The sequence below is a fragment of the Amblyomma mixtum genome, chromosome 4, assembly GCF_055824585.1.
Source record: "Amblyomma mixtum isolate Tamu chromosome 4, ASM5582458v1, whole genome shotgun sequence".
Taxonomy (NCBI): Eukaryota; Metazoa; Arthropoda; class Arachnida; order Ixodida; family Ixodidae; genus Amblyomma; species Amblyomma mixtum.
In genome coordinates, this window is record NC_143015.1 from 118,196,252 (window position 1) to 118,218,413 (window position 22,162).

The 22,162-nt window shown below is 48.9% G+C and overlaps 1 non-coding gene across 1 annotated transcript; it reads right to left on the bottom strand.

Moving 5' to 3' along the window:
* Positions 1 to 21,721: 21,721 nt before the first annotated feature.
* TRNAI-GAU (transfer RNA isoleucine (anticodon GAU)) lies at positions 21,722 to 21,795 on the bottom strand. The gene has a single exon. It is a non-coding gene; the product is annotated as a tRNA-Ile (tRNA).
* Positions 21,796 to 22,162: the final 367 nt, after the last annotated feature.

Here is a 22,162-nt window from a genome sequence, read left to right on the forward strand (position 1 = left end):
TGAGTGAGTCACCATTTCATGCTCCAGGCGCACACGACACGAGCCGTGTTGGAGAGACGTTAATAACAGCCTTCAACAATCGCAAGATCCTAGACGAAGCTGCAGCAAGCGACATCGGATTCGTAAGGATGAACTCGAAAGACCCCGGTCCTGACAAAGATTTCGCTTATCTGGTTGAAGAGGCTGTATCCAAAATGACCCGCGACGCAGACGCCGACGAAAAGGATGAGCTCCGCACAATTTTGAAGCGCCATGATAAAGCATTCACTACAAAGACAGATGCTCTGGGGCTCTGTGAACACGTTGAGCACAGTATTGAACTCAGGGACGACATTCCCGTCGCGTCAAGACCGTACAGATCTTGCCCTGCGGACCGCCACTTTATGAAGGAACAAGTCAACGACTACCTAGCCAAAGGGATCATCCGACCCAGCCAAAGCCAGTACAGCGCTCCTACCATTGTGGTGGATCAGCCTCACCATCCGACCACGCCTCGACGGATGGAACACGACTACAGAAAACTGAACGAGAAGACCATCAATCCGCCGTATCCGATGCCAATTATATAAGATGTCATCGATGACATCATGAGAGACGGCTCAAAGTACTTCACTGTCTTGGACGTGAAGTCGGCCTTTCTTACAGTGCGAGTAAAGCCTGACGATATCCACAAGACCGCCTTTGTCACTCCGGACGGAAAATATGAGTACCTACGAATGGCGTTTGGGTTTTGCAAGGCACCGCAGACGATGCAAAGAGTCATGCGCGACACGTTTGATGGCTTGAAGAGAACATCCACGTACATGGACGACGTCGGCCAGGGAGCAGCTGCGGTTCCGGATGCATTGTCACTGCTCGACGAGGCACTACGAAGAGTCGTCATCAATGGCCTGAAGATGGACATCAAGAAATGCCAATTTGTGCGAGACAGCATCTCATTCCTTGGCTACGTCATCTCCGCTGAAGGGCGAACCCTGGATGAAGCGAGAGTCACTGCCGTCGACAAGTTTGAGCCCGAGAAAAGCGCGAAGAAGTTGTACTCGTTTCTGCAATTCGCAAACCACTACCGCAAATTCATCCCCGAGTTTTCGAAACTCACATACCCACTGCGTCAACTCGTCTCCAAGGAAGCGCCATTCGTCTGGACGAGCGCGCACCAAGAAATCGTGGACAAAACCAAGAGCGCACTTAAGAATCCCCCGATATTGGCAAACTTCCGTTCGGACTGCCCAACGCAAGTGCACGTCGACGCATCTCAGACAGGGCTCGGAGCGATACTGAGTCAAACGCAAGACGGAAAAGAAAGGGTGATCGAATACGCAAGCCGATCGCTGAATAAGCATGACAGAGGTCTACACTCGAACATGCTGGAATGTATGGCGCTGCACTGGGCCATCAAGGAGAAGTTTTCTATCTACTTGCGGGGAGGCCCGCAATTCACAGTGCACACAGACAACTTCAGTCTATCCTACCTAGTGAAGAAAGGAGCGACGAACCGCCGGTTCGCACGTTGGACTCTGGATCTCGCGGAATACCGCTTCGACGTCAAGCACCGGCCTGGTCGACAGAATGCTGCTGCTGATGATCTCTCGAGACAAACGCTGGAAGCTGAACCAAGCGAAAACGAAGTGACCAGCGACGATCTCACCTGCCTCGCCGTAATCGTCAGCAAGCATAGCCGCATACGCGAACTTCAAGAGCGTGACCCCGAATGCCAAAAGTTCCGCGCCGAAGCTGGAACGAACAGCTCCAGCTACGAAGTCGCAGACGGCGTTGTGTTGAAAAGGTCTATCGAAAGAGGACGCGTTTGCAGAAGAGTTGTGGTTCCCGCGGCACTCCGAAGCAGTGTCATGGCGGTGTTTCATGACGACAACGGACACCTTGGAAGCGAGAAAACAAAGACCTTGGTGCAAAGAAAGTATTGGTGGCCATCTATAGCGAAGGACATCCGCAGTTACATCGAGTCATGCCACACGTGCCAAGTCGTAAACTCACGAACGACGCAAGCCGAAGGGTGCCTGAACCCCAGAGAAATTCCGAGCGAGCCCAATGTGGTCATTTCTCTCGATCATATGGGCCCCCTGGATAAAAACGAAGGATATGCACTTGTATGCATCGATCACGCAACAAGGTGCATGGACGCGGTGGCAGTGCCAAGCACCTCCTCGAAGCACTATTTGGATTTCCTTACTAACCGCTGGATTCCCCGATTCGGCGTGCCCAGCATCGTCATCACGGATCAAGCAAAAGGCTTCGTGAACAAACGAACAGCTCAAGTTCACCACAGACTTGGAATTCAGCACGTGAACTCTCCTCCGTACTGGCCGCAGTCAAACGGACTGATTGAAAGAATGGTGGGAACACTGAAACAAGTACTAAGGAAGGTCATCAGCAACTCCGAATCATGGAAAAAGGAACTACCTAAGGCGACGTTCGGTATCAATGTCACAAAGCACCGCCTCAGCAACGAAAGTCCATTTTACCTCATGCACGGTTACGACCCGAAAGTGCTCGGAGAACTGAACATTGGAACCACCTTTGAAGAAATAGACGCCGCAGAAAGACTCCATGAAATGGCCAAGGGGCGCCAGGACATGAAAAACTCTCTTGAGAGGAGCCAGGAGGAAACAACGAGACGCTACAACGAAGGACGTCAGACGCCGTATTTCCAGTGTGGAGATCTCGTTCTTCTAGAAATCGGCGCAAGATCTACATTAGATCCCAGATATTCGAAATAACAGCATTGACCGGACCCAACATGGCTGTCATAAGCAGGATCCCTCACATTCCTGGAAAGTTAAACGAGAAAACCGTGAACATCGAACAGCTGAGAAGATACAAGGAACGCGCCCTGGACACCGAGGAATTAGTATCCACAACGTGCGCCTGAGGACAGGCGCAATTTTTGGAAGGGCCGTGTTAGCACTCCCATAACTTACACGCTGTCACGCCTGGAAACCCCTTCCGATTCCAATTCTGCACGCCGCTAACTTCTCCTAGCGTCCCTTGACAATCCACGATGCTGCGCCTTACGGCAGTGGAGTCCTAAGGAGAAGTATCTTCAACCAACACGCCTGGACTTGTCGCAAGAGGCCAGACAGCGAGGCGCCGTTTCCTCCTCCCCCGGACGCCACTGCGCGCGGCAAAGTTTGAAGCGGTTGGCCGCGCGGTCGCTGGTTGGTCCTTTCGGACTGCCGTCGAGTGCTGCCTTTGGATTGGCCAGTTCGGAGGGGCCACCGTTCCTCAGGCTATAAAAGCCCCACCGCTGCAGCTTGGGAGGAGAGACGACCGAGAGGCGCCGACGAAACGAGACGCGTCGGCGAGGCCCTCCCAACTCTGCAGATCCGCCGAACCTCCTACGTATCAATAATCCAGTTATGTCATTCTTGTATTCTTGTCTTAAATTCTTGTCTTAAAATAAATCCATTTCTTTATTCGAAAAGAATCCGGCCACTTCTTGCTAACAACTGCATGATTTATCGTCAAATCCACTCAACCACTGGCCATGTCGTTCTTCAGCAGGACCTTGAATGCGCAACTAATTGGCGCACATCGTGGCAAATGACACTTAATACTGACAAATGTCAAATAATGACAGCCGCAAGCATTCAAACTCGCTCTTCACTTATTCCCTTAACAGCGTCACGCTATCCCGCACGTCTTCTTATAAGTACCTTGATGTTTATCTGACTTCAAATCTATTTTGGGCGGAACATATTCAAAACATAACTTCGAAAGCAGCGCGCGCTTGGCTACCTGAAGATTGGATTGGATTGGAACAAACTTTATTTGTGCCTGCAGTTGGGCGCTCGCGCGCCCCGACGAGGGCCTACGTCGTCTACGAGGCTGCCGTTACTCGGCGCTGGTCTGAAGAGAAATCTTCATAGCGCACCTGTTTCTAACCGCAAGCTGGCATACTTGACATTTGTCCGTCCCCAACTAGAATATCCATCAGGTATCTGGTCACCACATCAGGCTTATTTAATTCATTCCCTCGAAGCAGTTCAGAACCGGGCAGCGCGTTTTATTCCTCACGACTACGACCGTCATTCCAGTATAACAAGCATCAAGATACCTTTACCGCTAACAAGTTTACAGACACGTAGGGATATCGCACTTCTTTGCTTACTACAGAAACTAATTTACAGTCGTCACGCGTCCACACTGCCACTTACACGCCCAATGCGCACTTCACGTCGCCTACATAACAATCTTAGCTTCCAACGTCTATTTGACCGAACACTCGCGTTTAATTCTTCTGCTTTGCCACGTGCTATCAATTTTTGAATGATCTTCCGGATTGCATTGCTACCACACAGGACCCGTCAGTGTTCAAAAATGAATTGACCACCTTTATGCATCCATGATATAGTACTTAAAGTGTGTTCGTATATGTAGTTTAATCTATGTAGTGTCGCAATTCGTTCGGTGTTTTTTCTTTTGTGTCAATATAATACTTTTTTTTTCAAGTACATTTTAATAACTTTTTGCAGTCCAGTGTATTCAATATTGTTTACTTTTATGCTTTCCTTTTTGTGCCACGTTTTGGCTGCTAAATATTATAACCCCTTCCCTCACACAATGTTCGAAGTGTGGAACCTCTGTAGTATTTGTATAAATAAATAAATAAATAAATAAATAAATAAATAAAAAAGCAAGCAGTCGCGAACATTTTAATAATACGTCGCTGAAACTGTGCGTTTTCTTTTCGCAAACCAAAATTTCGAAAGATAGAGAGAGAGAGACCAAACGTTTATGCACGGCTCCTAGGATCTTGGCAGTCTTAATGGGTGAAATCTCTGGTCGAAGACTTCTCAGCCGGATGCTGCAGCTTCGGCCCGTTCGACCAGTGAAGCGGATCCCCGAGTTCTCAGGTGGAAAGCGCTACGTCCCACCGCTCCGGTGTGGCATTGTGTACAACTGGAACAGCAAGGTTGTGTTGGCACCCCCGTGTGGTATGGTATAGTGCGGCTGTGTCTCCGCACCATGGGCATGCGGACCTTTGAATAATGTGGTGTATTTCATTTAGAATAAATCAGCGCTGATGTGTGTTTGGAGCTGTCTCTAATTTAGTTTGCTCTTTAGTGAATTGGCTAGGGGGTGGGGAATAGGCCGTTCTCATTCCCCTAAGGTGCTGCAGTATGCAGTATGTCTGGGTAACTGGCTCGAGCGATGGCGCCCGCTGCGTGGTTCCCGGCCTAGCCGGCGTGGCCCGGTACCCACATGACAGAATCTTTTCACTCGCTTAAGCCACCTTGGTTTAGAGCGCGGAGAGCGTTTTTGCCAGTTGGCCTCTCAGAAAATTCAGACAGGCAATTTGCGAGTCCCTGATGATAACCAAGGATTCACCTCTCCATTGCCTTCGGCTACGGCAGAGTATTACCTTTGACCTTTGCGAGGATTTGTGGCCTCTTTTTGGACGTCTAAACGGCGAGCGCTCTCTTGCAGTCATCGAGGTTCGTACGGATGCAGCGCAGCGGCGCATGACGGATCTGTTGCTCGCGTGATATGGAATTCGATCCCTCGTGAGGGGGATGAGGGGCTGCCTTGACAAAGACAGCAAAAGCAGCGCGTCGGAATTTCCGAGGAAGCGCTGCTGGGGTGCGGTTAAGCAACCGGCGAGCAACGCGACCCCTCGGCGTGTACACGGACTACGGAGCGGCCCCTTAACAGAGTGAACACAGCAGCTGAAATAGGCATCCCCGAAGATGAAAAAGCTCTTCGGATTCAATGGCTGCTATGCGAGAAGGCTGGGATTTCGTACCGATTTCGTTTTCGTACCGTACGAGAGGTCACCAGAGTTGAATGCCGGTGGCGTGCAATTCTCGAAAGGGTTTTAAAAAACTCCACCCGTCGATGGAATTCCATAACCAGGCCTGGGCGCGGCCAGACCTGGGTGACCAAAATTGACTACGCACTCCCTCACCAGGGCAAGATATGGCCACCCTGGTTTAGTACATGGCCAAAACCTTCCCTGAACAAACCAACTAACCCTCGGCCCTCAGTCCCCACCGGCTGTGGAGCAACTTACCAAGGCGGCGGTCAGACGTGTGACGCTGCGTGCTAAGAATTTCAGGCTCCGGCCAGGCCACCATAGGAAACATAATGTCGCAAAGTTTAACGCTAGAATCTTATCCTGTGAGGCTATCCTAGCATGGCTGTTCGGGGAACCAGCGGGTATTAAATGAGATGTCATAGGGCTTTGTGAAGTTAGGCGGACAGATGAGGCGTATATACTACTAAGGGGCAGGCGCATACTCCTCTGAATCAGCGGATAGAGGGGAACTAGGTGTGAAACTCCTCATCAATCAGGATATAGCTGGCAGCATAAAGGATTTCTATAGTATAAACGAGAGGGCATCTTAACAAAAGGTAGAAGCTGCAGGTAGTGCAGACCTACGCGCTTATATCGAGCCATGATAACCAGGTGGTTGGAAGGTTCTGTGAAGACGTGGAATCGGGAATGAACAAAGTAAAATCACAGTACACTGTACTAATGGTCTTCAATGGACTTCAATGAGACGTTTGGCAAGAAGCAGGCCGGAGACCAAGCGGTAGGCGGCCATGCCTCATGCTCCAGGAATAGCAGGGGGAGTTAGTTATTAATATTACTCACAGAGAGAAATAATTTCCGGACAATAAATACCCTCTTACGAAAACAAAAATAACAGGAAATGTACGTGCAAAAGCCCCAGTGGGGAGACTAAAAAGGAAATAGAATTCACACTATGCGCTCACCCTGGTATCGTGCTTGATACGGAGGTTCTCGGAAAACTGTGTTGTAGCGACCACAGAAGAATAAGGTCTCGAATTAGCTTAGATCTTGGATCTGAAGAGGAAAAAGAAGAAAAGAGTGACTAGGAAGCCCTTTAACGAATTAGCTTCAAAAGGGAAAGCAAAGGAATTCAGTACATCGCAGCAGAAGAGATATTTATCTCTAACTGAGGAAGACGAAGTTAACGTTCAATTAATGAATGGTAATTTCACAGCTATCATTAACGAGTGTGCAGTGGAAGCAGGCGGCAGGATGGTTCGACAGGATACCGGCACAGTAGCTCGGGAGATGAAAGATCTGATTAAGAAACGTGAAAGCACGAAAGTGTCTAACCCTTGGGAAAAAATAAAACTGGCAGAACCATGCAATTTCACAAATAAGTGGAAGGAAGCGAACAGAAGGAAGCTTAATATGCAGGAAATTGAGCATGCACTAAAGAACGGAGGTAGCCTAAAAGCAGTGAACAGGAAACAGGCATAGACACAAAACAGATGTATGATCCAAGAAACAAAGAGGGCAGTGTCATTAGCAATCTGGATAAAATAGTTAAAACAGTTAAAGTGAGCCACCGCGGTTGCTCAGTGGTTATGGTGCTCAGCTGTTGACCCGAAAGACGTGGGTTCGATCCTGGCCGCGGAGGTCGAATTTCGATGGAGGCGATATTCTGGAGGCCCATGTATTGTGTGATGTCAGTGCACGTTAAGGAACCACAGGTGGTCGAAATTTCCGAAGCCCTTCACTACGGCGTCTCTCAAAGCCTGAGTCGCTTTGGGACGTTGAACCCCCAAAACAACCAAAATAGTTAAAGTAGCCGAAGAGTTGTGCAAAAATCTAAGCAGTAGCCAATGTAACAATAACTTTATTGAGAGAAACAGCAGCGCATAGCAGTGGGACATCCCGTCAGTAAAGAAAGATTACAAAGAAATTCTTAAGAGCAATGCAAAGGGGCAAAGCAGGTGGAGAGGATCAAGTAGTAGCTGATTTCTCGAAGGATAGAGGGTAGATTGTGTGAGAAACACTTACCGCCCTGTATAGGCAATACCTTATGACGTCGATCGTACCACAAGCTTAAAAGAACGTTAACTTCGTCTTTATTCATAAGAATTGAGATGGCAAGGGCTTAAAAATTAAAACCCGTTCAGATTACTGCTCCATTGCCTGAAAGGTATTTACTAAATCAATGAAAAATAGAAACAGGGCAAACTCAGATTTTAATCAACCAAATAATCAGGCAAGCTTTCGTGATTGATACCCGACAATCGACCATATTCACACTATAAATCAGGGGGTAGAGAAATGGGCAGAAAATAGTCAACCCCTATATATATAGCGTCCGTTGATTACGAGAAAGCAATTGACTCCGTTTAAACCTCAGGAGTCATGATGGCAGTGCGGAATCAGGGCGTGAAATTTTCTTACGTGAAAATACTCGTAGATATCAATAACGGCAGCACAGCTGCCGTAGTTCTTCATAAAGCGAGAAATACAATTCCAATAAAGAGTGCTGTCAGAAAAGGAGACACTGTCCCGCCAATGCTATACACCGCCTGTTTACAGGAGGTGTTCCGAGGCCTGGATTGGGAACAGATAGAGATAAGTGTTAATGGAGAATACCTAAGTACCTTGCGATTCGCTGATTACACTGCGTTGCTAATTCACTTAGGAGATGAGCTGCAACGCATGATCAATGCGTTAGGCTGAGAACAGTGGGACCGAAAATTAATATGCAGAGAGCGAAAATAATGTTCAAAGTCTCGCAAGGCAGCAGCAGTTCAATATTGGTAGCGAGGTTCTGGAAAAAGTTAGATAATGCGTCTCCTTAGGGCCATTTATCCGAACCATGAGAGGGAAATAACTAGAAGAACAAGAATGAGGTGGAGCGCATATGGCAGGTTCTCTCAGATCATAAATGGCAGTTTGCCAATATCCCTCAAGAGAAAAGTATACAACAGCTGTATCTTACTGGTACCCACCTATGGGGCAGAAACGTGGAGGCTAACAAAGTGGGTTCAGTTAAGTACAGCACAACGGACTATGCAAAGAAAAATGATAGGTGTAACCAGAGTCCCTCAATACTTTTACTGGTCATGAAACTTCGCCGTCACGCTATGGGAGAGCTTTGTGCGCTGCCAGCGGCGGCCGCAGTGCGGCGCTGCGTGCAGCGGAGGGGTAGAGTTCCTGCATATGCTACCAGCATATACAGGAACTCTACGGAGGGGCATCGCGGCGGCGACCGAAGGCGGCAGCTGCTGTCACTGCGGAATAGCGTGGCATGTGTGCTCGCAGTTTTCGGCTTCTCCCTGTGCTGTGTCTCATGAGAATGTGCCCTGGGTGTGCCTGAAAGTCAGGACAGGATGCGGCGTACTTGCTGCGTACCTGGATGCCGCTCTGGGTACAGGGGAAATGAAGAAAATGTGTCGATGTTCTGCCTGCCCAGTGACAGCGACCGGCGGCTAAAATGGAAGCGCGCCATACCACGCCAAGAAACTTCTGGCTTCATTTTTGACTCCCCGCATGTGCGTGCCTGTGAAAAGCACTTCGATGCGAGTGTCATTGTGCGTGCAGATCAATGGGTAGTTGATGGCGTGGTGGTGACGTCGCAGGGCGATGTGCCAAAACTTTCGCCGGATGCCGTACCGAGGATTATCGAAGGCGTCCCTGCGTATTTGTCAAATCCGAAAAAGCGCACAACTCACTCGCCTCGGCAGCTCAAGGTTACCAAGCGTCGCCGGGAGCCGTCAGATGATCTGGAGAGCTCTGGCGCTGCAGCGACGATGTGCTCGAGTTCGACGGGCGCAGATGCAACGGAGACTGGCGCAGGTAATGAAAGTAGGCATGCGTGTGCCTTGTTGCTTGCGTGCTGATTGCATGTACGGCGCACGGGAGATCTGTGAGAGATATTTCTCTTCTTTCTTTTACGTAGGCACTGAGGTGAACGGAAACGGACCTGTAGACGCCGCCTGTCAAACGGAGGGAGCTGTATGCAGCTTCTCGCAGCAAAAAAAAAATTGAAGGCACATATCCGTTGCTTGGAGCAACGACTTCAGCGCTGCCAACTGAAGCTCGCCAGGGTGGCAGCTCAAGAGGCGAAACACCGAAAAACTGAACTAAATTTGCACAAGCTGTCAAAGCGTGAAAAGTTAATTTTTGTTCAGTGTTTAATGAAAGTGAACGCGAAGTCGCAAAAAGCAGTACGGTAAGCTTCAAATAGATAGGCCCAATGCTCAGCGTTTTATTTATTGAGATTTGTACATTTTGCCTGCTTCGCTACGAAAAAAAAAATCTTTGCCAACAGGTACAAGAAGGAATGGCTTCACGACTGCATGCTGCTGAAGATAAAATCGACATCGGTGTACATATTTCTTCATGAAAATTGGTTTCTTCCCCTGCCACATCCTCGCACGTTGTACACTTAATTGAAGAATCTAAAAGCAGAGTTTGGATTTGACAACAATTTGTTTCATATTTTGAGGGAAAAGCTCCAAGGTCTGCCTGAAAGGGAATGTCGAGGTATGCTTTTATTAATTAAGGTTTAAAATGGTGACTAATTTGTACTTCCTGACACTTCACTCTGTATATTTTCTTCACTTTCAGGAGTTTTGATGTTTGATGAAATGAGCGTGAGGAAGAGTGTTCACCTACGAGAAAGTGACATGAGGCTTCTGGGTAAAGTTGATTTCGGTGAATACACCAGGGAATCTGATCACTTCAAGGATGACGATCAGGTTTTGGTGTTTCTGTTTCGGCCATTCCTGGGCGGTTGGTCACAGACCGTAGGTATGTTCTGTGCGTCTGGTGCTGCTCCAGGCACAGTCCTTGCAAAACTCTTGATGGAGTGTATTGTTCATTTTTGTAACGCTGGAGTGGTTATAGATGCAGTAACTTGTGACAATTCCGCATATAATAGGTCAGCTTTGAGCTCACTAGATAAATATTTTACTGTATAAGACGTATTAGTGGTATTAAATTTGCGAATTGTACATCACACATACCATGGCAATTTTCTTTAGGTGTCAGTGGAGAAATCAATGGACTGCAGACCTCTTTTCAACATCCATGTGATCCTGGGAGAACCGTTTATGCTTTGCTTGATCCGCCAAACATATTTAAGTGCATACGGAACAATCTGGTGAAAGTTGGAAAATTTTTGGTAAGCTCTTATTGGCATGGGAAAAAATGGCAATGGTTTACTGATGCATTTACCTTCTTTTTTACTCGGCCTTCCTGGAATATGAGGAGCAGCAGTCTGGGCTACGTGCTGTCTGTCACAAAGTGCGCGCATGCTTTATTTTTCTTCTTTCTTCTCCGACCAAAGTGGCCACGGCTGGCCACGGCGCCGGCCGTATGCGGGCATGTCGCGACGCAGCGGCAATGACTTTGCCTCCCCCCGCGTGGGCGTTGACCCCTCGCGACGCTGGGGGGGGGGGTCGAGACTACGCCACCCCCCTCCTCAGGATTATCGCCGGGAAGAGAGTGCTTTCACGAGGGGGGGGGGACGGGAAGCGGCCGGTGAAGGCCCTAGCACCCGTCCCAACCTTGAGAAGTTAACATCCCCCCTCGTTAGGACCATACCTTTCCTTCGCGTCCCCTTCAGTTTCTTCATGCTTCTTCTCCCCCCTTCTCAACATCTGTATATCGTTGGTGCACGGGGCCGAGAGGATTCGTTTGCTTTTATTTGTTTTTTTTTGTGGTTTGTCACGTGAACACGGTGGCGGGAAAATCACGACCGAGTTAGTTGGTCCAGAGATTTCGGTGCGTGCCGACGTGTGTAGGGTCAGCCAGGGCAGTGGTCGGCAAGCGAGCCTAGGCGGTGTCTGACGCGTAGAGCGCGGCGACGGCGGCCACGAAAGACGCGTGGAAGACGCGTAACCCGTGGCCCAAGTTCGCCCGTATCCGCACCCCCCATCAGCACCGCGCGCTTCCGCAGCCCGACGCTCCCTGCGACCGGACCTTGCCACTACGCAGCTAAGTCGCCGATTCTCACCACTCGCTCCACTCTTTTCTTTGTTCTGTCGCTGTTCTCGTCCTATTCCTTTGTATATTGCTTTAATCGTGTAACCTTGTTGTATAGTTCTCGCCCTGTTGTTTTCCTTCTTCTTGTTAATAATTTGTGTTGGTGTTCTGATTTTGTGCTTGTTGTTCGCATCGCGCCTGTGCATTACCGCTATTTTGCTTGGTCTGTTTTGTAACCGTTTGTTCTGGTTCTTACCCAAGTAAAGGGGTTGCTAAAGAAACTTGCCTATACGCCTCATGCCTCCGGTCAACGGCTAATCAGGCGTGGCCCCTATCGCCGGTCAGCAGTCTAACCTCATCTTCCGCACGCGGGGTGGAGAGGTTTGTCGCTCCTCCCCCTCCGAACTTACGGAGAGTGCAGTGGTGGGCAGGTTGGCCCGATTAATTATAATTTCGGCGCCAATCAAACATCGAGCCGCCCACCATATCCTGACAATTGGCGTCCGCGACAGGACTTGCTGACCATGATTAGCCCTGACCGGGAGGCGTAGGGTTCAGGCCAGACTTGACGTACGCGCCCTATTGAAAGGTGCGTAGAGTCGGCGCGATGGAGGACCTAGAAAGACTCATCGGGCGCGGAAAGGCGTTAGGTCTCGAGGGAGCAGCCCTTCGCCAATTTGTGTGCGACGAGCGGATAGCGCTACGCGAGCGTCGTCGCGAGGAGGACGAGCTAGACAAAGCGCGCTCAGCGCGCAGGCTGCTGGAGCTGCAGAGAGAACTTGAGGCTCTCCGAGCGCGAAGCAAAGCTAGCAGGAGCGAAGGCTCTGATGCTGCTTCAAACGGAAGCGAAGTGCCGGGTGAGACAGCACCGAAGGTGCTTGATGCCGGCGAACGGAATTGCCGGCAAGGCGACTGCAGGGCGGTTGCAGAAATGGCACCGGCAGCGGACCAGGTGCGTTTGCCGACGCCTCCCGAGCATGGGGAGCTCACGTTCAAAGGGGGTGAACTTTGTATCGTCAACGGACGAAGTGGTGAGCTCGGCCATGCAATCGGGGTAGAGGTGAGTTCGGAAACGCCTGAAGCGAACACGCTGGAAGAGCTGTTCAGCCGAATGCCGGCACCGCCCTCAGACGTCACATTGGAGGCAACAGTGTCGCCTGACCTGGAGGACGGGACACTGGGGCACACTTTCGGGAAAAGAGATCCCGGCTATGTCACGGCTCCCGAGCGGCCGACAGTGCAGCGAGCTGTGGAGCGCCCCGAACCTCATGACGATGAGGAAAGAAAAGCAGAGCTCGACGGACCGGTCGAAGTCGAGGAGCATTGCTCGGACTCGTCGGCTGTAGAGCCTGACAGAGAAGATCCTGTGGCTGTCTCGGTTCCTGAGAGGTTGGCAGAGCCGCAAGGAGGGGAGTGTGACGACGTTGATGTCGTCGAAGAACCCGAGGCCGAGATCGACGGAGCGGTCAGAGTCAAGGAGCATTGCTCGGACGCGTCGGCTGTAGAGCCGGACCGGGAGAACGGAGCACAGTTGTGCTCCGTAGGGGAACCAGCGGGTCGCGATGATGCCGCAGTTCCCGCGCGGCTAGAACCGCGACAAGCAGCCGACACAGGGCCGGTCGCTTTAACGGAGGGCCCGTTTTCGGAGCAAGCCGGTTGCTTCGAGATTACCGTTTCCGCGCAGCCAAGCGCACGGCCGGCAAATGACGTACAGTCAACAACCTCTCGCCAGGGTGGCTTTTCCTACGAGCGGTCGGGTTACAATGCGCTGGCTCTGTGCAGCTCGAAGGAGACGGACAGGCGTAACGCTAACAAAGGAAAGGCGCGCTCGCCCAACCTGCGTTCTACGAAGAGACGCGCTCGCGTTGGAGCACTACGGTGGAAGCGTCATATCGCCGACGCTCGAGCGATCTTTCGCGATAACTGCCGCACAGTCCAAGCAGGCGGAGGAAAATTTCTGTGTGGAAAGTTCCGCACCAAGAGGCACGGTGAAGTCCCCCTCAGTGCCGTACTAAAGGACGACAACAGTCCGGCACTCATTGCACTCACCGGAACCTAGGCGATCACGAGCTCCGAAGCTCCTTTCCGCCTAAGTGGTCATTCCTTTTCTTTGTCTTTATATGTTGTGGCCTTTTTTGTGCTTGGAATGTTTGGTAACGCAAAATCTGCGGATGTTGTGTGCAGTGTTGAACTGTTTCAATTTCAAGTGCTGTGTGGAACAGTCTGCAGTGACTGTGACGTGACTGCGTGAAGTGTGCAGTGCGCGACTGTGCGAGCCATCGTGGGAAACGTTGTGCGACGAAGAACTGGTGCGCGCTCCTAACAGTGAAGTGCGCGTTAATTCATCTTCGTTTGCTTGCTCGGCAAGACGCAATTGTGCATGCACGACATTTGTGTATTTGATTTTGAAATGTTATTAAGAATAACATTCTTTTCGTGGGGGTTGTGTCACAAAGTGCGCGCATGCTTTATTTTTCTTCTTTCTTCTCCGACCAAAGTGGCCACGGCTGGCCACGGCGCCGGCCGTATGCGGGCATGTCGCGACGCAGCGGCAATGACTTTGCCTCCCCCCGCGTGGGCGTTGACCCCTCGCGACGCTGGGGGGGTCGAGACTACGCCACCCCCCTCCTCAGGATTATCGCCGGGAAGAGAGTGCTTTCACGAGGGGGGGGGACGGGAAGCGGCCGGTGAAGGCCCTAGCACCCGTCCCAACCTTGAGAAGTTAACATCCCTCCTCGTTAGGACCATACCTTTCCTTCGCGTCCCCTTCAGTTTCTTCATGCTTCTTCTCCCCCCTTCTCAACATCTGTATATCGTTGGTGCACGGGGCCGAGAGGATTCGTTTGCTTTTATTTGTTTTTTTTTTGTGGTTTGTCACGTGAACACGGTGGCGGGAAAATCACGACCGAGTTAGTTGGTCCAGAGATTTCGGTGCGTGCCGACGTGTGTAGGGTCAGCCAGGGCAGTGGTCGGCAAGCGAGCCTAGGCGGTGTCTGACGCGTAGAGCGCGGCGACGGCGGCCACGAAAGACGCGTGGAAGACGCGTAACCCGTGGCCCAAGTTCGCCCGTATCCGCACCCCCCATCAGCACCGCGCGCTTCCGCAGCCCGACGCTCCCTGCGACCGGACCTTGCCACTACGCTGCTAAGTCGCCGATTCTCACCACTCGCTCCACTCTTTTCTTTGTTCTGTCGCTGTTCTCGTCCTATTCCTTTGTATATTGCTTTAATCGTGTAACCTTGTTGTATAGTTCTCGCCCTGTTGTTTTCCTTCTTCTTGTTAATAATTTGTGTTGGTGTTCTGATTTTGTGCTTGTTGTTCGCATCGCGCCTGTGCATTACCGCTATTTTGCTTGGTCTGTTTTGTAACCGTTTGCTCTGGTTCTTACCCAAGTAAAGGGGTTGCTAAAGAAACTTGCCTATACGCCTCATGCCTCCGGTCAACGGCTAATCAGGCGTGGCCCCTATCGCCGGTCAGCAGTCTAACCTCATCTTCCGCACGCGGGGTGGAGAGGTTTGTCGCTCCTCCCCCTCCGAACTTACGGAGAGTGCAGTGGTGGGCAGGTTGGCCCGATTAATTATAATTTCGGCGCCAATCAAACATCGAGCCGCCCACCATATCCTGACACTGTCCCAAAACTCTCAAAAGCTCATATATTTCCAAATCCATTTCAGATAATGAGCGTGAAGCGTGCAATGCAGGTATGTTTACGTGCCGGTTACAGGATGCTTTCATTTGTGGTTAATGAGCCTTACAGTCTGTTTCTTGGTTTTCAGTTGCTGAGTGAAAGTACGGCTTTAGCCATGGAATTCTACAGCAAACCAGAGAACTGCAGGAAGCTTCATAGATCCACCGACACTGCTGATTTCACAAGGCGCATGAACAATTTATTTGGCTGCCTGAACACTAAACGCACAGAGCAGGTTCTGTTCATAGAAACTGAACATATTGCAGTGAGTAGTATAATTACGGTTCTTTGCTATTAGTAAAAGGCTACATTATGAAAAATTTTTGTGTATTATGCAAAGAAAAGACGTTTTGTTTTCAGACTCTGAACGGCAACATTGCATGGCTAGATGCTTGGTCTGATTACATAAAATCTTTGCCAAAACAGCAACCAATTTTCTTCCTAAGCAAGCCAACTTGTGCTGCTCTCAGAATAACATTGCATAGCACCGTGTCCCTTATAGAACGTCTCCTCACTGCTGGCTTCCTTACGTTCTCGTAGGAACTATTGGACAGGACCCCTTAGAGGTAAGCCAGAAGGGTCTGCGTGTCAGAAAACGTAATGTCCTATTTAGATTGCCTCTTGTGCTCGCTGCCACATTCTTAGAGCTATTACATGTTTAATGCTTATAAAGTGTCTTGCGACGAATTAATGCATGTTCATGTCCTCTTTTTTTTTCTAGCGATTTTTTAGCATAGCTAGACATATGGCCGGAGATGGAGGTCAACCAACTATCCAGCAGTTCTTGTTCATCTATCGTATGCTGAGTGTCAACAACTTGGTACGGCCTCCGAAAAGAGCGTCAGTCGAAGGTGAAGCACCAAAGTTGCTCCTCAAGTTGCAAGATATTGACTGCAAGAAAGCGCCTTCTCAAACTCATGTAGGTTACGAATTTTTGTTTCGTGACAAGCTTCTATGCAGTTTTTTATTGCATATAAGCAACAGTACGGCAAATTGTGTATTTTTCAGGTGGATACACTGGCTGTGCTCTTCGATGATATTCTTTTACAGCCTGCTGACTGCATGGAAAGCAACATTGGCACAATGCAGCCTATGTCACCCAAGGAGTGCATTCTAGATCATCTTGCTGGCTACGTGGTCAAGAAGTTTGCAACGATGGCTTGCTCGTGCTGTGTCCAAACCTTAAAAAATTCAACTAGGAAGCCAAATGATTTGACAGCAACAAGACCAAAAGGATATCTACAGGTGCCTTCAGACCGCTTGCTTGGCCTTTTAAAAATAGTAGAAGGCTATGTGGAGGAGTACGCAGTAGAGAAAATTTCATGCCCTAATCTGTAGATGAATATTATTGAAAGCATATTGCATGACAGTAGAATTCCCTCTGCTAGTGTGGGCTGTCCATCACATTTCGTGGCAACCACTGCAGAAGTTATTCATTTTTTTTCTGAGATGCCGCCTGCATTTCTTCACCAGAGAAAAAAACAAGAAGTCCAGGGAATCATCGCGCCGCTCTTGTCCGGCAAGTGGAGGGAAGAAGTTGAGTTAAACGTTGTTAAACGGTTCCGAGTTATGTAGCTCTGTCATGCCTCTGCAAAATGAAAAGATTTGTGTGACTTTTCGCTTTAAAAGTTGTTGTCCTGTTCTCAAATAAAACTATTGTCCCCACTTTCTTCATCTTTGACGTTGGAAACGGTTTTGACTTAGTTTACTTTATTAATGATGGTCTCGGCCATGAAGAAGAACTACTTGATTCTATTGATAAATTATCAGTAACAGTTGCAATAAAAATGAATTAAAGGTGAATGAAAACTACAATATCCTGTATGAGCAACCTTAAAGTCAAATGTGGCACGAAGGCAGTGGCACTAAAAACAAAAGTAAGAAATTCATATGAAACAGCACTCGGTCTTCATTGCTTATTCCGGAATCCGCATCAGTGCTTCATTCATACTGATTGTAGTTATGAAAAGGATAAATTGAATAAAAGGGAAAATAAATGTTTACAAGTAAGCGTCTATATAGGAAATAGCGAGGCGTGGTCGCGAATTACAACCATTGCAATTTGTGGGAGGCATTAAGGCTGGTCCGAGTCTTTAAAGTGCCGTGGATCGGCTACTGAAATTTGCACTAAATGCTTTAGGGGAAAAAAACATGTCTTATCAACATTGTGTGTTGCATAGCATAAATAACATGCTCTAATTGCCATCGAAATTCGCGTTCTAAAGCTAGATGTCATACAAAGTCCCCTTAATCATCGTTTACCCAAATTTCCTTCGAGTAGTGCGAGCACTGCCACCAGACATACGCCTTTCTCCACGCGAGCAGGCATAGCCAGGGGCGCCTGTGCCCATTGCCGGCGCGTGTATGCGCGCTGCGCCTCGTACCTTTAACGGCCAACGGACGCGCCAGCCCCGCTCCATCGGACCGGCAGGTGATCATCTCTGTATCTGAAATACTAGCCAGCATATACCATGCTAGCGCCTGTCTTAAATAGGGACTAGTATTTGGCGAGCGAGGCCCGCTGGCTTCCTGCGCAATCGGTTGCGTGCGAATTTGCCGAGTGTTACCGGGTTCGCCGGCCGCCAGTGTGCTGATAAACAGTTTTATTTTTGTCTGTGCCTTCACCTGCCCGGAAACACATCCTTCTCACAGTGTATCACTCCGGAGATGTATTTATTTGCATTTTTCAGTTCTGTCGTAGGCCGCAGAGTGCCAGCGTGGATTCACTCCGATGCCCCCCGAATGGCGAGGGCGCCCCTAGCGGCCACCCTTGTCCCTATATCAAACTTTCGTGGGAGTTTCATGACCAGTAAAGTATTGAGGGACTCCGGTGTAACTTTAAGAGACCGCGAAGTGGGCAGAGTGGGTGAAGGAACGAACGCGGGTTCAGGACATCTAGTGGGAATCAAGAGGAAGAAATGGGCATAGGTAGGGCATGTAATGCGAAGGCAGGATAACCGCTGGTCCTTAAGTGTAATGGAGTGGATTCGAAGAGAAGACAAACGTAGCAGGAGGCGGCAGAAAGTTAGGTGGGCGGAGAGATCAAGAAGCTTCCGGTGTTACGGGGGCCGCAGTTTGAAAGGTCGTGGTTAATTGGAGAGACACGGAAGAGGCTTTTGCCTGCAGTGGGCGTAGTCAGGCTGATGATGATGAAGATGAGCCTGTATGTGTGCCGCTTGGTCCCATTCGCATCTCAGTGTGTTGTGCTCTGCAGCGGTCATAAGTACTCTTGTAGGCACGGTATTGCGATGTTGGCATTCTTTACCGTATGCTCTGCGTCACCGCTACATTCCATTTTCTGCCGCTTTGAAAGCGTTGGTTCCCTCCGGAATAAACTTGTCTCCTTTACGCTGACAGAATGTGTGTTACTCGTAGGGCGGGTCCATGGCTCGCGGACACCGTGGCTTGGATGGAGAGGCCTTTACCTGTGTGCTTTTGTTTGTCGATCTTCTCTCTCTTGCGGCCTAAAACCATACTTAGATATGTAGCTGAAGCAGATAAGCTCTTGTGAGCCCTGCTGATGGCCCTTGAGTTAGCATCATTTCCTTCAACGGTAGATTGAGCAGGATTTAACTAAAGATACATCTTATTGCGAGACACTATTATTTATGCGTCGCTAAACACACCGGAGAATAGACCCGCCGCGGTGGCTCACTGCTTACGGCGCTCGGCTGCTGACCCGGAAGACGCGGTTTCGTTCCCGGCCGCGGCGGCTGAATTTCGATGAAAGCGAAATTCTAGAGGCCCGTGTGCTGTGCGATGTCAGTGCACGTTAAAGAACCCCGGGTGGTCGAAATTTCCGGAGCCCTTCACTACGGCGTCCCCATAGCCTTAGTTGCTTCGGGACGTTAAACCCCAATAAACCGAGAAACCGACAGCGGAGAATAATCTACAATGTGTCTTATTTTGCAAGCCTGTCTGCGTCACCAGCCCAGTCGAAACGGAAGAACTGATTTTGTGGGACAAGAAAACTTTATGGACACAGCCAGCGCATAAATTTTGTTTGAATCTAAGTTTATGTGCTCGACCTTTGGTGGAGAATTGGTGTACATTTTTGCAGGCCAGGCGTTGTTGTTGAACGTTCTTAGGGTTGGAGTGGCTTCTAGTATTTTGCTATAAAATATCTGGCAGTGCCTAATCTTGCTCTAGGAATGTGCGTTGAAGGACGTTATGATACAGTTCGTTTCTTACCCTTGCCCGGTACGATTAAACCCGAGCAATTGTACAAAACAAAATAAGGGGTGGTCCTTTTTAAGTTAGCTTAAAAAAACTGTAAAGCCACCGCGGTGGCTCAATGGTTATGGCACTCGGCTGCTGACCCGAAAGACGCGGGTTCGATCCCGGCCGCGGCGGTAGAATTTCTTTGGAGGCGAAATTCTAGATGCCCGTGTACTGTGCGATGTCAGTGCACGTTAAAGAGCCCCAGGTAGTCGAAATTTCCAGAGTCCTTCACTACGGCGTCTCTCATAGCCTTAGTCGCTTTGGGACGTTAAGCGCCATAAACCAAACCAAACCAAATCTAAAAAAAACTGAAAAATTACTAATGGGCAGCACCATGAAATAAAAAAAAACGTAGGCTGATTTTACCTACCTGAACAGAAGGTCCTCCCTAGTATCGATGTAATAAAATTGAGGACAGCAATAACAGGGCTTCTTCGAAGGATAGAGCAGAATGTTGAGCGACTGCAGCCGAACTCGTCCGTTTTATACAACAGAACAGTGTGTATAACCGTCTGCTGGTAGATGTGGAGCACATGTTACTGACAGGAGGGAAGATTGAAACCACCGATTCTCTTACGAAAGAAATACAGTGACCTCATACATCTCTATGGCGATGCTTCTCGAGCCTTTTTATCTTCCAGAAAGATACTGTGGAGACCGTAGACGTACCCACAACTCTGGTGGAGAACTAAAACTAATTGTGTGGAATTTAAGTTAGCGGCAGCAACAAAATCATTTTTTTTTTTCTCAGAAAACAGTAAACTGATGCGAAACGAATCTTGGGCGCACACAGCGTGAAGGCAAATGTGTAGCACGAAAAGAAAGTGTGCAGTTAGCTGGTATCTTGGTATCTTCGAAATAATTTTTCTTCCTTTCCGCCGATGTTTTCGCATTTTCGAAAGAGCATTGCTTAATATATCTTATTCTAAATCGGCAACTCGTACACTGTGCGCGCCTACCTCTGCGCATAGGCATGTGCTCAAGTCGGTTCTTATGCAGCTGTATGCACCACTTCTATTGAACCCAATGCTTCTTAATTTTTTGCAGCAGCAGATTTACACAGGTTTAAATTGGAAACCACAACACAATAGTAAGCTGAATGTTAGCGCTAGTGTGAGTGCATTATCATGGTTCCAGCCCCGGTCACCGAAATGATTGCACAAGACTCCGTTTTTTTTAAGCGATGGTTTTTATTACTCAGTGCCCAACCTCTGCTTTCTGTTTTGACAATGCCCCTCTAGACGACACTTCAACGCTCGAGAATGAAATAAGCCCTCTCCCGTTTCTGACAAGCTGCGACCATTCCGCGGATATTGCTCGTTGACTTATTCGCCCTGGCGCTACAGTTTTCGTATTCTTGTTTTCTTTGTCGCAGTTTTACTCGCAGCTTTAGTTTTACTCCACGGAGGAGAAATGCAGACTTCCTTCAGTAACACCTCCATGAAGTGATCTTTTAGCAATCATTGATAAATCACGCGTGCTAGTATTAGTTGCTCTCCGCTTTAATATTACTTTGGTTCTTCTATTTCACTCGCCTCGCTTGTTTATCGTTTGCGGCTGGCCTTGTCTATGAAATTGGAGCTTTTTATCGACAAATACATTTTAAATCATATCGACACCATGTTTAAAAAAAACAGCATCTTAAGCAAATATTCTCTTTAAATTTGCAGTTTTATTTCTGACTGCTGCACTATTCGATTTTAATAAGGGATTAATTACTCATGACATCCACCCGAGCGCAGCCATACGGCTAGAAAGGAAAGCTATACGGCTTTCTCAAAAACTTCGTAGTTAAAGAAAAATTCGTCCTGGTCCGGGGTTCGAACTCGGGACCACCGCTTCACCGGAGCAGTCGCTCTACCAATTGAGCTAACCGGGACGGCAAGCTTATGGTAGGGCGAGAGCGAATTGATCAATCTTCGAAGTGGGAACAGTGCTGCTGAAATGTTTAGGGGAATCCCCCAAGGTGGATTAGATTTGTAATAAGGGAGTGAATACTCATGACATCCACCCGAGCGCAGCCATACGGCTACAAGGTAAAGCTATACAGCTTTCTCAGAAACTTCGTAGTTAAAGAAAAATTCGTCCCGGTCCGGGGTTCGAACCCGGGACCACCGCTTCATCGGAGCAGTCGCTCTACCAATTGAGCTAACCGGGACGGCAAGCTTATGGTAGGGCGAGAGCGAATTTATCAATAAATCGAAGTGGGAACAGTGTTGGTCAAATGTTTGGGGGAATCCCCCAAGCTGGAGTAGATTTCTAATAAGAGAGTAATTACACATGACATCCACCCGAGCGCAGCCATACGGCTACAAAAGAAAGCTATACAGATTTCGATTTTAGTGAAACAAAGATTTCAAAGCGAAACCTTTAGGAAATTTCCGGACGATAATCTTCCTTTTTGACGGCATTCCAATAGACGTGCTGCGGTTTCCATCCCTAACACGTTTGGTAGGAACTACGTGAAGAAAAAACATGCAAAATGGTAAACACCGCTAGTGTATATAAGCTGTGAGTGAGTGCTA